A 14,527-nucleotide genomic window follows, 5' to 3' on the forward strand; every position below is an offset into this window, starting at 1 on the left:
TCCTTCACTCATCACTCATTTCTTAAGACAGTCTGGGCATCAGGTCTTATGTGAGGCTCTGGGCAACCAGGCCCATATTAATTTGGTCTTTGACCTTGAGGAACTCATAGCATGAAAAAAAAAAAAATATATATATATATAAACAGATACACTGGAAGGGAAAGGGTCACACCTTCTGAGGAGGTGTGACCCAATCAATGATCCAAAGGCCACATAAGACTAAGGAGAAGGTAGGAAAAGTGTTCCAAGAAAAAGGAACAGCCTGTGCAAAGGCCTGGAGCCGACAGTGTGCAAAATACTTAGGGAACTGTAAGTAGATCACGGGGGTGAAGCATTAAATAGGCGATGAAAGTGGGAGAGGTGAGCCCAGAGGTCAGTAGGACCCAGAACATGCAGATCCTCTGTTTGAAGTTGAGAAACTTGGTCTTGATCACATTTGGTGGTGAGGAAACACAGAGAGGTTTTACACAATGAAGTAACAGTCAGACTGAGGTTTAGAAAAATCACATTGGCCGTTTGCCAGGCAGAGAGGAGAGAAAAAGATTCCATGTGGAGGGAACAGGCTGTGCAGGGCCTGGAAGAATGCAAGGACCAGTAACACGAGGGATCTGGTATGACTCAACCATGTAGTGCATGACAAGGAGTGAGAAAAGATAAGCCTATGAAAGAAATTGTACAGATGCTGGAGGAGATTCAGATTCAGGCTGGGGAGCTTGGATCTGACTCTTCAGGTACCAGACAGAGGTAAGTCTATCAGGGGAATACGTGGGAAGGTAGAGAGTATGGACTTAAGGTCAAGCCTTCCTCGCTCTGCCATTTATTAGTTAAGCCTCGGAAGTACAGCAGAGTTAATAAAGTGATGAGGATTAAGCAAAACAATGTATTAAAAGTAGGTATCACTTTTTAGGAGCCTAACACAAAATATGGCAAGGCACTCCAGTACTCTTGCCTGGCAAATCCCATGGATGGAGGAACCTGGTAGGCTGCAGTCCATGGGGTCACAAAGAGTCGGACACGACTGAGCGACTTCACTTTCACTTTTCCCTTTCATGCATTGGAGAAGGAAATGGCAACCCACTCCAGTGTTCTTGCCTGGAGAATCCCAGGGACGGGGGAGCCTGGTAGGCTGCCGTCTCTGGGGTCGCACAGAGTCGGACACGACTGAAGCGACTTAGCAGCAGCAGCAACACAAAATAAGCACTCAGAATATTAATTCTAACACCTGTATATGACAGGTCACATCAAAGGGCTCTCAGTGCCATGTGAAGGAGGAATCTCTGGAGTGGGATATGCCTGAGTTCCTATTTTTTAACTCTAAATTTCCTTTTTTTTTTTAATGTGAAAAAGTCACTGTGGGACCACAGCTAGCCACATTTTAGTGGAGTTCTCTTTAAGAAGCGCAGAGGAACTCATACACCTGCCTCTGGCACTATGTACAGATTTCTCTGAGGACAGAAAACCAGCAGCTCACTTTGAGATTGCTGGGCAGTTTCTCCAGGACCTGGTGACAAACTGTGAGTTTATATAGTCCTTCCAACCCCGAGTTTCTGTGAATTTCACATTCATTTTAATATGCCTATGTGTGCAGAATAGTTTACATATCAAACATAAGAAAGGGAAAAATATTTTACATATATATTTATGTGCTGTGCTAAATCGCTTCAGTTGTGTCCAACTCTTTGCAACACTATGGACTATAGCCTGCCAGGCTCCTGTGTCTGTGGGATTCTCCAGGCAAGAGTACTGAAGGGGTTAGCATGCCCTCTTCCAGGGAATCTTCCTAACCCTGGGACTGAACCCATGTCTCTTACATCTAACCTGCATTGGCAGGTCAGTTCCACTATATTTATAAATGCATAGAAAAACTCTTCAGAGCCCAGTAACGGGTCTTCTCCAGGACAGGTGATGGTGTGAGTAGAGACAGAGGTTAGGGGGAGACTTACTTCCTACTCTTTTGTACCTTTTGAAGAACCATAGATGTGTATTAGCTACTTAAACAAATGAACTAAAAATTTAAAATATAAAAGCATTCCTGCTTTTCTATAAACAGAGGTATACCAGGTGCACTGCTGGCTTAACCTCCAGTTTTACTTTCCAGTGTCTTGTTTAGTCCAAAGACAGCAGTGAATGAGAAGGTGACTGCCTTGGTTTCTATCTCCCACTGCAGGGCTTTGAACCTTTCTGTGACCCAAGCCTCCCAGCTGGGGAACAGGGAGAGTGGCACCCGCCACATTCCCCACAGGGCAAGCATTGAGAGCTGGCTATCTACTGGTAAAGGATTTCAGGATCTGGGAATGAAAGAGAATAGATTAACACAAAATGGTCTTTGCTTTTTAACCCCACAAAGTTCTAAGGAAATCTAATATAAAGGCTTCAGATCCATTTACAGTTGCTGCACTAAAGATGAATGTTAATTAGTGACACTGACAATTGTCATTTTCTTTGTAAACCTACTTGATGACTGGGAGTTGCAGGAATCTTGCTATATGAGCCTTCTCGCTTTGAACAACAAAGTCTCGGTGTGACCTACCTGAAACAGACAGGAAACCTGCCCACCTCAATTACAGGTCTCAGCTGAGAAGCAGGGTTTGGTGTCCACACAGTCTACCTGGATAGAGTTTGCCTAACTAGGTCGGGTGACTGTGGCTTATCTTTCGTTGAGGTTCTCCCTTCCTCCCCTCTCTAGTGCACTCATCCAGGGTGGGATGCACAGAAGGTATTTAACAAAGAATGGCTGAACTAAGGGCTGGCTGGCTGGCTGACTTGAGAGTACCTTCTCTTTATAGACAGGGAAACAGAGGCACACAGAAACACACCGCGTTGCATGAGTTCCATTATATAATGAATCACTGGTTAAGGCAAGAGTCCCGGTTCATCTCTTCTACTCTCTGAACAGAGAATGCTTGAGAAATTCCTGTATTTCCATCTTCAAAGTCAAGAAAATAAGAAAACCAGCTGTAAAACAAGACCCGAATCTAGACAATCTGAGTAAATGACTAAGCCCCCATACTTCCCCAGATCTCAGTTTCCCCATCTATAAAATAAAATAACAGTATGAGTAGGTTGATCGCTCAGGTGTTCCCTCCATTCTGTATACACAGCCCTGTGTACACCAAGCACCCTGGACCATCTCTTCCTCTGAACATTTCTCTAATTCCTTGAGTTTCTCAAGAGTTTCAAGGGGGCGCTATGAATCTGGTTACCAGGCAGCCAGCAAGCTCTCCCTTCCTTGGAGCTGCCCAGCTGCCCCGTCTCCCTGCTGGTAACCAAGCCCTTGTCTGCCTTTCGAGCCACCCAGCCCTTTCTTATTGTTGCTGTCTGTTTCCATTTGCTCCTTTTATTCTCCAGGTTTTCCTTGACTCTGATGTTTTTCCCCCTGCTGCACAACAAGCCCTTCTGATCTCTGTGAAAGGCAAACCCGTGTCATTCTTCCAAATCATCATTGTATGACATGTTTTTATATCAGGCGGACAAAGGAGCTATTTGATCAGGGGGTATGGTGTGTGATTGTAAGAAATTCAGCTAGTCGGTGGCAACCATTGTTCCCCAAGCGGCTCCCTGACCCCATTCTGTTCCAGGAAAAACTCCCTGAGAGTGGCCTCTATTCATGGAGTCACACCAGTCCCCAGCCGCGCTCCAGGAGCGCGCTCAATTCCTAGCACTGTCACCGATAGCTGCCCGGGCCACCCTTTAACTCTTTCATCAGCATTAGGTTTCCAACCCCACAGCTGTTATCACGGCCGTGAGCTCAGGGGGTTAGAGATATAGGCATGCTCTCTGCTCTCCCTCTTATCTGGGAGAAATTCAACCTTCCTTTGAAATGGTCATTTGGAAATTACCCGTCTGCTGCTTTCAGCGCAGCAGGCCTGGCTCGCATGCCCTGCCCTCCTCAGTTTTCCCCTTGAGGACAGCCTCCCCAGGTCTGCCAACTCACAGGCCCAGCTGCTTTGCACTGGGCCTCCTGGTATAGAGTCTGGTGGCACCCCAGGACTGCTTTTGATTGCCTGTGGTGGGGCCCCCAAGTCTTTTGCAGATTGTTAATTAGTCCCCTAAAGATGAGGAAATACTTCCACACACTAGCAAGCAGTACTTGCTTGGTCTTCCCCTTCCTTCCCTCCAGTACACACGGCCCCTGTATGTGTAAGGCCTTGGGTTGGCTATTGTACAAGAGATGGAACTATATAAAAATTGGCCCTGAGAACTCAACACATCAGAGAAATTGAGACAAGTAGACATGTATCTGCAGAAACAACCATCACATTTTCTCATTATTAACGCCGTGCCATTAACACAGTGTGAGGTATACCCAAACTGGATTCCCTTGTGGCTCAATTAGTAAAGAATCCGCCTGCAATGCAGGAGACCTGGGTTCAATCCCTGGGTTGGGAAGATCCCCTGGAGAAGGGAAAGGCTACTCCAGCATTCTAGCCTGGAGAATTCCATGGACTGTATAGTCCATGGGGTCACAAAGAGTCAGACACGACTGAGCAACTTTAACTTTCATACCCAGACTATCCTGGCCGAACTGCTTAGCACACAAACTACCCAACTGGTAATGCTCAAAACTACATAATTGTGAGCTATGAATCTTTCAAAAGGTCCAGGCTGCCCTAGTGTGTGGATCTTAGCCTTACACATCTGCAGAACAGCTCAGAGAACACTGGAAGATTCTGTGAAACATCTTAAAACCTAATCACTCTGGGATTTTCCTTATTATCACTGTGTTCATTGTACAGAGATGAGACACAGAGGGACTCAAGCAAAGCCAGTGGCTGAGGAAATACTCAAACCTACAGCCTGCAGTTAATTTTTTAATTCAGTCAGTTCAGTTCAGTCGCTCAGTGGTGTCCGACTAGTTCTGCTTTTTTCCAAGAAGCTGGTAATAGATGAGATTGTCACCAGTTCTTTCTAACTACTGTCAGGGAGTCAAGGAGCCCAAAACCAATAAAAATACCAGCTCAAGAATCTAGAATCCTAAATGAGGCTCCTTCTCGGCTTTATCCCCCATCTGTGTTTCTGTGCCTGGAGTCCACAGAATGGCCTTTCCAGTATGAAAATCTGAGTCTGGATCCTCCATCTCAATTCCTCTTTGGCTCCAGGGCAATACCCACGATGCAATAGCTACAGTATTAACATCTATGAGTGCAGTGACCAAATACTTTGTTTTCCAAAGTACTAATTCTTGTCCCAACATAGATGAACCTTGAAAACATTATGCTAAGTAAAAGAAGGCTGACACAAAAGGCCACATATTGCATGAGTCCAGATATATGAAATGTCAAGAATAGGTAAACCTCTAGGAACAGAAAGTAAGTTATCACTTTCCAGGTGTTGAGAGGAGGAAGTGAATGAACAGCTGATGGGTATGAGATTCTTCCTAGAGTGATGAAAATGCTCTGGAATTAGATAGTAGTAATAATTGCACAACTTTGTCAATATACTAAAAACCATAGAAAAAGATAGTGATTATAATTGCACAGCTTTGTCAATAATATAAAAAAAAAAAACCCACTGAATTGTATGCTTTAAAGGGATAGATTTTGTGGTATATGAATTGTATCTCAACTAAAGAGAAAAGATGGGGGAAGGGAAGATAAATTATATCTCCGCCTAAAAAAGAGAGTTTGTCATCCAAACCACTGTCAAGACATTGTGAGGTATTAATAACTACTCTAGGATATATAGCATGAGCCAGGATATATTATCAGTCCATCTAGAGATAATCAACCTGATCCCTGGGTGCCACTTGCCTTTACGTCTTCCCCGAGGAGTTTAAGAGTGGCCTAGAGTCTACCCAGACCACCATGCACTCACGGACCATGTGAATTGGTGTTTTCATTCTCAGCTTTTCTGCTCCTAAATTCCCCAGGCCATCTGAGATTCTATTTCTTCTTGAATGTCCCTCCTCATTCATAATAAGCTTTAAAGGTTTTCTCTACTGTGATATCTCACCCAAGATTTATCCTCTCATCCATTCATCCATCAGTTAGATGGTACCTCCTGAGTCAGGCAGTCAGTAACGCGACCCAGGAACAGAGATGAAAAATTCAAGTTTCCCTGCTTCCAAGAATTCAGTTTCTACTGAGAAGCTTGACATTAAAGTGAAAGGAAGTAGAACCACTCATGAGATAGAAGAATGTATTGGGTACAAGGAGGCCCAAAGAAGGGGACAGTTAACTCTTCCCGAAGCAGGGGGTGTCTAGATGCCCACCACTCGACTCCCCAGAGGCACTGGGGTTGGGCCTGCATGTGGCACCCCACATGAGGAAAGCAGCCTTTTCTGCCTTAGGTTTCCTTTCCCACATCCCCCCCTCTCCTTGGTTGCTGCCCCAGGGTGGGCCTTGGCCCCCAGCAGCACACTGGGTCACTATCATTCACAAATCTGGGCCTCTTTCCTGGGGTTGACCCAAACTCCAACTCAGACTCCCATTCTTGGGATGTCATCTGGATCTTTCCTTCCTAAGTGCATTGTGTTCTTGCCCACTTTTCTGCCCACTCACAAAGGCTTATAAGGTTAAGCCTCTTGACCAAGGTCACACAGCTGCTTAATAACAAAAGCCAGGCTAGAACCCAGGTTGAGTCCTGAAAGTGAAGTCCTTCTGAGCTTCCAGCAAGGGGTTTTATTTTCCTAACAAATTGCCTTTAACCAGGAGAGGGAAACCCCAGTCAATCCTAAGTCAGTTTTTTGTTTTGTTTTTCTATGTTTTCGCTTTAGCTTTCAACCTAGGCCAATCCAGGGGTGTCAGGGTGGTCCTCAGTAAGTGATTAGCAACCCCCCCACCAGGGTGCATGTCAAAGTCTCAGCACAAACATCAAGCTGGAACTTCTGATCACTCATAGCCTGCATGTGTAACACTAGTCCCTGTGCCACATGGCTCAGAACCCACAAGCCAATGGTGCGTCTAACTAGGCAGAAGGAACAATGGGATTTGTTCCCACCTACCACGGAAGAAAGGTTCACACTCAGAGGAGTTGGAGGCAGAAAACCTGGGAAGTTAAGCACTTGGATTTTAAAGCCAAACAAGCCTGGGCTTAAATTGAAGGAAGGCGTTCCTTCCTTTTCTGAATCTCAGTTTCTCCAGTTGGAGAATGGAGGTAACTTATTTAGGGAATAAAATCTTCCTGGGGATAACCCTTACTGCAGAGTAGTGTTGTGAGGATGAAATGAGGTGAGGCATGCGTGTGTGCTCAGTCGCTATGTCATGTCCGACTCTTTGTGACTCTATGGGCTGTAGCACACCAGGCTCTTCTATCCATGGGATTTTACAGGCAAGAAGACTGGAGTGGGTTGCCATTTCCTACTCCAGGGGGTCTTCCTGACCCAGGGATTGAACCTGTGTCTCCTGCGTCTCCTCCATTACAGGTGGATTCTTTACCGCTGAGCCATCAGGGAAGCCCTGAGGTGAGGTATGTAAAGGGCTTATTTAAACAGTCCCTGGTAGATAGTAAGCACTTAGTTATCAATGATAACTTGGTAGTTATCATTACTATTTTCTTTTCTAAAATTACTTCTAAATCTTTAGAGTTCAAAACTCAAGATTGTTGGTCAAGTCTCCTCATGTTTATAGACCTATTATTTGACCCATAACAGTAAGGTCAAACACTAAGGCACCCAGGTTGGACTTCATTCATGTATTTACCAAAATTATGAAGCGCCTACTATATTCCAAGACTAATTAAGGAATTATAGTTATCAATAAGTAGTTATAGCTCGTGTTATCAACAGAATAATGTGTGAGTCCACAAAGGATTGCCTGGGAGATACGACAGGGAGGAGGCAATTTCAGGCTTTGAAGGGCATAGAGCAGTTCATTAGGTAGAGAAAACAGCATGCGAGAAGATGAACGCATGGCAAAGCATGGAGGACTTGGGAAATGGTCAAAAAATATGTATCACTAGACTCTCCCACAAAAGTGGAAAGAGAGAAGTTTGGAAAGTTGTAGTCAGACTGGAATTTTATTCTGTGGGCAAGTGGAAACAGGAGATTTTTGAGCATGCAGGTGACTTGAGACAATTTTTGGCTTTGTTTAGAAATTTTTGTTTTGGCTGCCTTGTAGTAGGAAGATTGCAGAATGAGGGGACAGGGTAGAGGGTTCTGGCCTGCTGCTGCTCTGGATTCCAAGAGGAGGAGGAGTGGGTTTCCTCCCCACTTTTTGCGTATGCTTTTGGTTCATCCAAATATCACACAGGTTCTGACGGACTTTCGAAGACTTCAGAATTTTATCGTTAACAAAATAGGGTTGAGGTGAATGCCTCTCAAAGTTCTTATTGTCAGTAGTATTCAAAACTGGTATTGATCCTAGAATCAAGAATCCTGAGTTCTACCTCAGACTCCTGGTCAATCAGACGTATGACCTTGGGCAAGACTCAATTCTTTAGTGCCTCTTGCCTTCAACCTTCAATTCTTCCACCCCAGAAATTCCCTAGCACCATGTTGGAACCTGTCTTAAGTCACTTTTTCCATTACATTCTGCTCTGCATTGTTAGTCATTGGTGTGCTTTGCAGATTGGAAAGACTAGAGTCAACAGATCTGGCTTCAAATCCTGGGTCAGCCACTGAGCAGCTGTGTGGCTTGGGGACATTATTTAACCTTGCTGCTAAGTCACTTCAGTCGTGTCCGACTCTGTGCGACCCCATAGACTGCAGCCCACCAGGCTCCCCCGTCCCTGGGATTCTCCAGGCAAGAACACTGGACTGGGTTGCCATTTCCTTCTCCAATGCATGAAAGTGAAAAGTGAAAGTGAAGTCGTTCAGTCATGTCCGACTCTTAGCGACTGCGTGGACTGCAGCCTACCAGGCTCCTCTGTCCATGGGATTTTCCAGGCAAGAGTACTGGAGTGGGGTGCCATTGCCTTCTCCGTTATTTAACCTTACTCAACTCTAATTTCCTTCTCTGTAAATTTGGAATATTGATACCTAACACAGTGAGTCATTAGAAGGTCAATAGAAAGAATAATTGAAATAAAGCATCTAAACACAGTGCCTGAGACATTGAGCCCTCACTGAAACAACAGCAGAAGATGCTAGGAAGAGGCGCAAGAATACACAGAAGGACTGTGCAAAAAAGAGCTTCATGACCAAGATAATCACGATGGTGTGATCACTCACCTAGAGCTAGACATCCTGGAATGCGAAGTCCAGTGGGCCTTAGAAAGCATCACTACAAACAAAGCTAATGGAGGTGATGGAATTCCAGTTGAGCTATTTCAAATGCTGAAAGATGATGCTGTGAAAGTGCTGCACTCAATATGCCAGCAAATTTGGAAAACTCAGCAGTGGCCACAAGACTGGAAAAGGTCAGTTTTCATTCCAATCCCAAAGAAAGGCAATGCCAAAGAATGCTCAAACTACCACACAATTGCACTCATGTCACTGGTAGGCTGCAGTCCATGGGGTCTCGAAGAGTCGGACACGACTGAGCGACTTCACTTTCACTTTTCACTTTCATGCATTGGAGAAGGAAATGGCAACCCACTCCAGTGTTCTTGCCTGGAGAATCCCAGGGACGGGGGAGCCTGGTGGGCTGCCGTCTATGGGGTCCCACAGAGTCGGACACGACTGAAGTGACTTAGCAGCAGCACATGCTAGTAAGTAATGCTCAAAATTCTCCAAGCCAGGCTTCAGCAATACGTGAACCATGTTCTAGATGTTCAAGCTGGTTTTAGAAAAGGCAGAGGAACAAGAGATCAAATTGCCAACATCCTCTGGATCATCGAAAAAGCAAGAGAGTTCCAGAAAAACATCTATTTCTGTTTTATTGACTATGCCAAAGCCTTTGACTGTGTGGATCACAATCAACTGTGGAAAATTCTGAAAGAGATGGGCATACCAGACCACCTGACCTGCCTCTTGAGAAACCTATATGCAGGTCAGGAAGCAACAGTTAGAACCGGACATGGAACAACAGACTGGTTCCAAATAGGAAAAGGAGTATGTCAAGGCTGTATATTGTCACCCTGCTTATTTAACTTTTATGCAGAGTACATCATGAGAAACTCTGGGCTGGAAGAAGCACAAGCTGGAATCAAGACTGCTGGGAGAAATATCAATAACCTCAAATATGCAGATGACACCACCCTTATGGCAGAAAGTGAAGAGGAACTAAAAAGCCTCTTGATGAAAGTGAAAGTGGAGAGTGAAAAAGTTGGCTTAAAACTCAACATTCAGAAAACATTCAGATCATGGCTTCTGGTCCCATCACTTCATGGTAAATAGATGGGGAAACAGTGGAAAAAGTGTCAAACTTTATTTTTGGGGGCTCCAAAATCACTGCAGATGGTGACTGAAGCCATGAAATTAAAAGACCCTTACTCCTTGGAAGGAAAGTTATGACCAACCCAGATAGCATATTCAAAAGCACAGACATTACTTTGCCAACAAAGGTCCATCTAGTCAAGGCTATGGTTTTTCCAGTGGTCATGTATGGATGTGAGAGTTGGACTGTGAAGAAAGCTGAGCGCCGAAGAATTGATGCTTTTGAACTGTGGTGTTGGAGAAGACTCTTGAGAGTCCCTTGGACTGCAAGGAGATCCAACCAGTCCATCCTAAAGGAGATCAGTCCTGGGTGTTCTTTGGAAGGAATGCTGCTGAAGCTGAAACTCCAATACTTTGGCCACCTCATGCAAAGAGTTGACTCATTGGAAAAGACCCTGATGCTGGGAGGGATTGGGGGCAGGAGGAGAAGGGGACAACAGAGGATGAGATGGCTGGATGGCATCACCGACTCGATGGACATGAATTTGAGTGAACTCCGAGAGTTGGTGATGGACAGGGAGGCCTGGTGTGCTGTGATTCAGGGGGTCGCAAAAAGTCGGACATGACTAAGCGACTGAACTGAACTGAAAGAATATTTATGTGAACATACTACACACACATACACCCACAAGTGTACTGTGGGCTTAAACATTATGAATATGTTATCTTAAAACATTTATGAATATGGGCTCAGTAACAATTTATATTTATGCCTTGATTTTCTTCTCTTTAAAAGGTAATGATGCTATCTTGACTCATCTGCACTGAACAGTTGGAGTAAAATTGAAAAGCGCACCCATTTGTAATTGCTTGTTTGATATCTGACTATTGTTTGTATGCAGTTTCTCCTACCAAACCATGAAGTCCTCAGGAACAGGAACAAAATCATTGCTTTCCCTGTGGATGAGTGGTGGAGTGGAGCCCAGGACTTGGTCCCAGGGAGTGGAAATAATCCTTTCTAAGGCCCACATTCCACTTGAAGCCAGTCCCCAGGTTGGGAGGTGCCCTCCGGCCCAGTCCACCACCCATTCTCAGTTGCCTCCTTTGCTGACTACACAGGCTCAAACACAGGCATCACAAAAGTTGAATTCAAGTTTGTCCTTGAACACAGTATCTTAGCCCAAGCCCCAGTCACTAATGACAGCCAGAAGTCAGGCCTTCAGATGCCCAGATGTTGGGGAAACAAGCAGGGTCTCTCTAACCTCAGGGCAGAACCAGTCCTTGGTGTTGACCCCAGAGGACAGTCATCTTGGAAGTCTGAGTTAGGGAGGCTGCAGGTGAATGGCAAGCCCACAGCCTCTGACCAAGCTTCTGGCCTTCAGCACAGCAAAATGACTCCAGCTCAGAGCCTAAAGCTACCTGCCACTTGGCAGTACCCGACAACCACCCAGTCCCCAGAACCCTGCCCAACCACCTTACCTTTTCCTCTTTCCCAGGCTGGATGGACTTCAAGGCTCCTCCAAAACAAAACATCCTGCTGGGTTGGGATTCACTGTCAGCCTTCAAAGCCACACCAGGGCAGTCTGGTAGCTCAGCCGAGAGCCTTGCCTTTGCAAGGGACTTGGTGGCACAGTCAGTGGATGGCCTGGAGCTGCTCTGGAGGTGGGAGAAAAGACCTCCTGTTGGCTCCCAGAACATGCCAAGTCCCTGGCCCCCTGAGGTGCCTTCTAACCTACATATGAAACCTTAGAGACAGGCACAGAGGCGAGTGAGCTTGCGATGATCCACTCAGCCCACTGAGGGCTTCTTCCTCAGGACTCTGGGCTTCCAGACAGAGCTGGGGAAGAATCCTCCTAACAACAAGAGTAGCCTTTTATTGAATGTCTCCTCTGTGCCAGCACTGCTCCAAGTACCTTATCTGTGTAACCCTTTTGGCCCTCCACCTGTAAGTAGGCACTGCTATGAATCCTGTCTTACAAATGAGGAGACTGAGCCCAGAGCAGCGAAATCACTTTCACAAGGTCACCAGGATCCAAACTGGAGATATGACCTCTCATTGCATTTGCACTATCATACACAGTGGCTTCAGGGGGAAGAAAGTTTATTTTGAAATTCACTAGGGTTCTTGACGGAGAAGGCAATGGCACCCCACTCCAGTACTCTTGCCTGGAAAATCCCATGGACAGAGGAGCTTGGTAGGCTGCAGTCTACGGGGTCACGAAGAGTCGGATACGACTGAGCGACTTCACTTTCACTTTTCATTTTCATGCATTGGAGAAGGAAATGGCAACCCACTCCAGTGTTCTTGCCTGGAGAATCCCAGGGACGGGGAAGCCTGGTGGGCTGCCATCCATTGGGTCGCACAGAGTCGGACACGACTGAAGCGACTTAGCAGCAGCAGCAGCAGAGTTCTTGAGCTCGAACAAACAAGAGATTTTAAGACTTCAGAACCTGGTATGGCAGAAAGCACTTAAGCACCTCAGAGTCCAAAAGTCCCGGGCAGATCCTAGATTAACCACTAACTAGCTCTTTCCCTTGGGGCCAATTGCTTACTTCGTCTCAGCCTTGGTTTCCCTAATGGGAAAATGGCAATGGTCATACTGGTCTTACAGGGCTATCGTGAGGTTGAGAAGTAACACCTGCAGCACCCTGGCACCTGATGGATGCTCAGTAAATGGTCACTGTGGTTATTACACCTCCCTCCTGTCCCTTGGGTTTGCTGGCAAGCCCGCCACTGACCAGCCCAGCGGCCCCCTAGAGTAAGTGGAAGCAGCTGGGAGGGGGGCGGGGAGGTGGGGAGGGGAGGGGGCCGCTTGAGGAACTGCAGGCCAGCCCTGAGGGCCTCACAGGGGATATTGGCCCTGGCCACAGGTGCACCAATTATTCTCCCCTGGAAAGCCTAGGGGTGCCCTTCCCCCTCGTTTTCCCACTCAGCTCCCTGACCTCTGGTTCTGCAGCCGGTGGTGGCAGCTCCCCAGCACCAGTCCGCTGGCTGGCCGTTCGTCTTCAGGTTTCACGGCCTCCCTGAGGCTCCCCGTGCTTTGCAAGTTTTCCCTCCCTTTCCCCGGCCGGCTTCCCGGTTAGCCTGGGAGCCTCTCCGTGGCAGCTCGGGTTTCATTCCTGGGAGCTTTGTTCCAAATGGAAGTTTCTGGTTGGGATAATCCCTGGGTGTGAGTGGTCAGTGCAGGAAGAGACAGGAGCCTCTCTGAGAGGCTGTGGGAACAGGCCCGCTTGTCCAGGTGCTCTGAGAGGGGAGCAGGGCTGAGGGGGTGGCCTGAGCCCACCCAGCCCTTTCTCTCTGGAGGGTCCTTGCCACCATCTTCCCCTGAAGGCCACAGAGGACCCTGCTGGGCTCAGGGCCCCCATCTCCCTTACCACTTGCCCCAGTGGGAATGTCAGGTATGGAGGGGGAATCTGAGGGGGTCCCAGCCCCTGAGCTGACCAAAGCAGATATCGTTTACACCCATTTTATGAGTATGCCTCTATACAGGTTTTCCTCAGGAAATAAGGTTCTGCCACTAAAGAATTTTTGAAAACAAATAATCTAGGTCAAATCTTTACCTTCTAGATGAAGAAATTAAGGTTCAGGAAAGAGGAGTTTCCCTGAGGATCCCACAGACACTCATTCTCAGCTCCCAGGTTCTCTGTGGGCCTTTTACGACTCAGTGCTGACCCCCTGCAGCCCACGATATGGCAACCCAGGTTTACTTATCTGTGGACCCCAACATCCGGGGGCTGCCTTGTCCTTCTCTGAGCTCCAGCGACTCAACAGTCGGTCTGCATGGGACAGGGTTGGGGCTGAGAGGAGTCAAGCTGAGCTCCATCAGAATCTCGAGCTAGCATGGCCTCAACCCCAAACCATTAGCCCTCCACCCTGAACCCCTTTCCTTGCCCAACCCCCGCTGTTCTCTATCTCAGCCTTTCCCACACCTCACTGGGGCTGACTGTCTAATAGCAGCTGTCAGGTCTGGAAGGGAAACTTTACTCACCAGTGCTTCCCAACTCTCGCTTTAACACCTGGCACAGAGGAAGTGCCCAGTGGACTGGCCCTGTATCCATGAGAGGCCCTGGGGAGGGAAAGAGCCGGAGCCAAGATAAGGAGCCTTGATTTTTGGCACTCTGGGTTTTCTGTGCGCTTCTCTTTGAATTCTTCCTAACTCCAGACAACTCAGATTTGACTCTCTCTCCAGCTTGCTGCCTTGGGGCTTGGGAGAGGGAGGCCAGGTCAGTCAGAGAAGCAGGGCGGGAAGCACACCCCACCTTGCAGGACACCAGCGTCTCTATGCCCTCACTTGTCCCGGGCTTTTGCCTGGCGCACCTGCTGCGGTGAGA

The sequence above is a fragment of the Bos taurus genome, chromosome 26 (genome assembly GCF_002263795.3).
Source record: "Bos taurus isolate L1 Dominette 01449 registration number 42190680 breed Hereford chromosome 26, ARS-UCD2.0, whole genome shotgun sequence".
In the NCBI taxonomy this organism is placed as follows: domain Eukaryota; kingdom Metazoa; phylum Chordata; class Mammalia; order Artiodactyla; family Bovidae; genus Bos; species Bos taurus.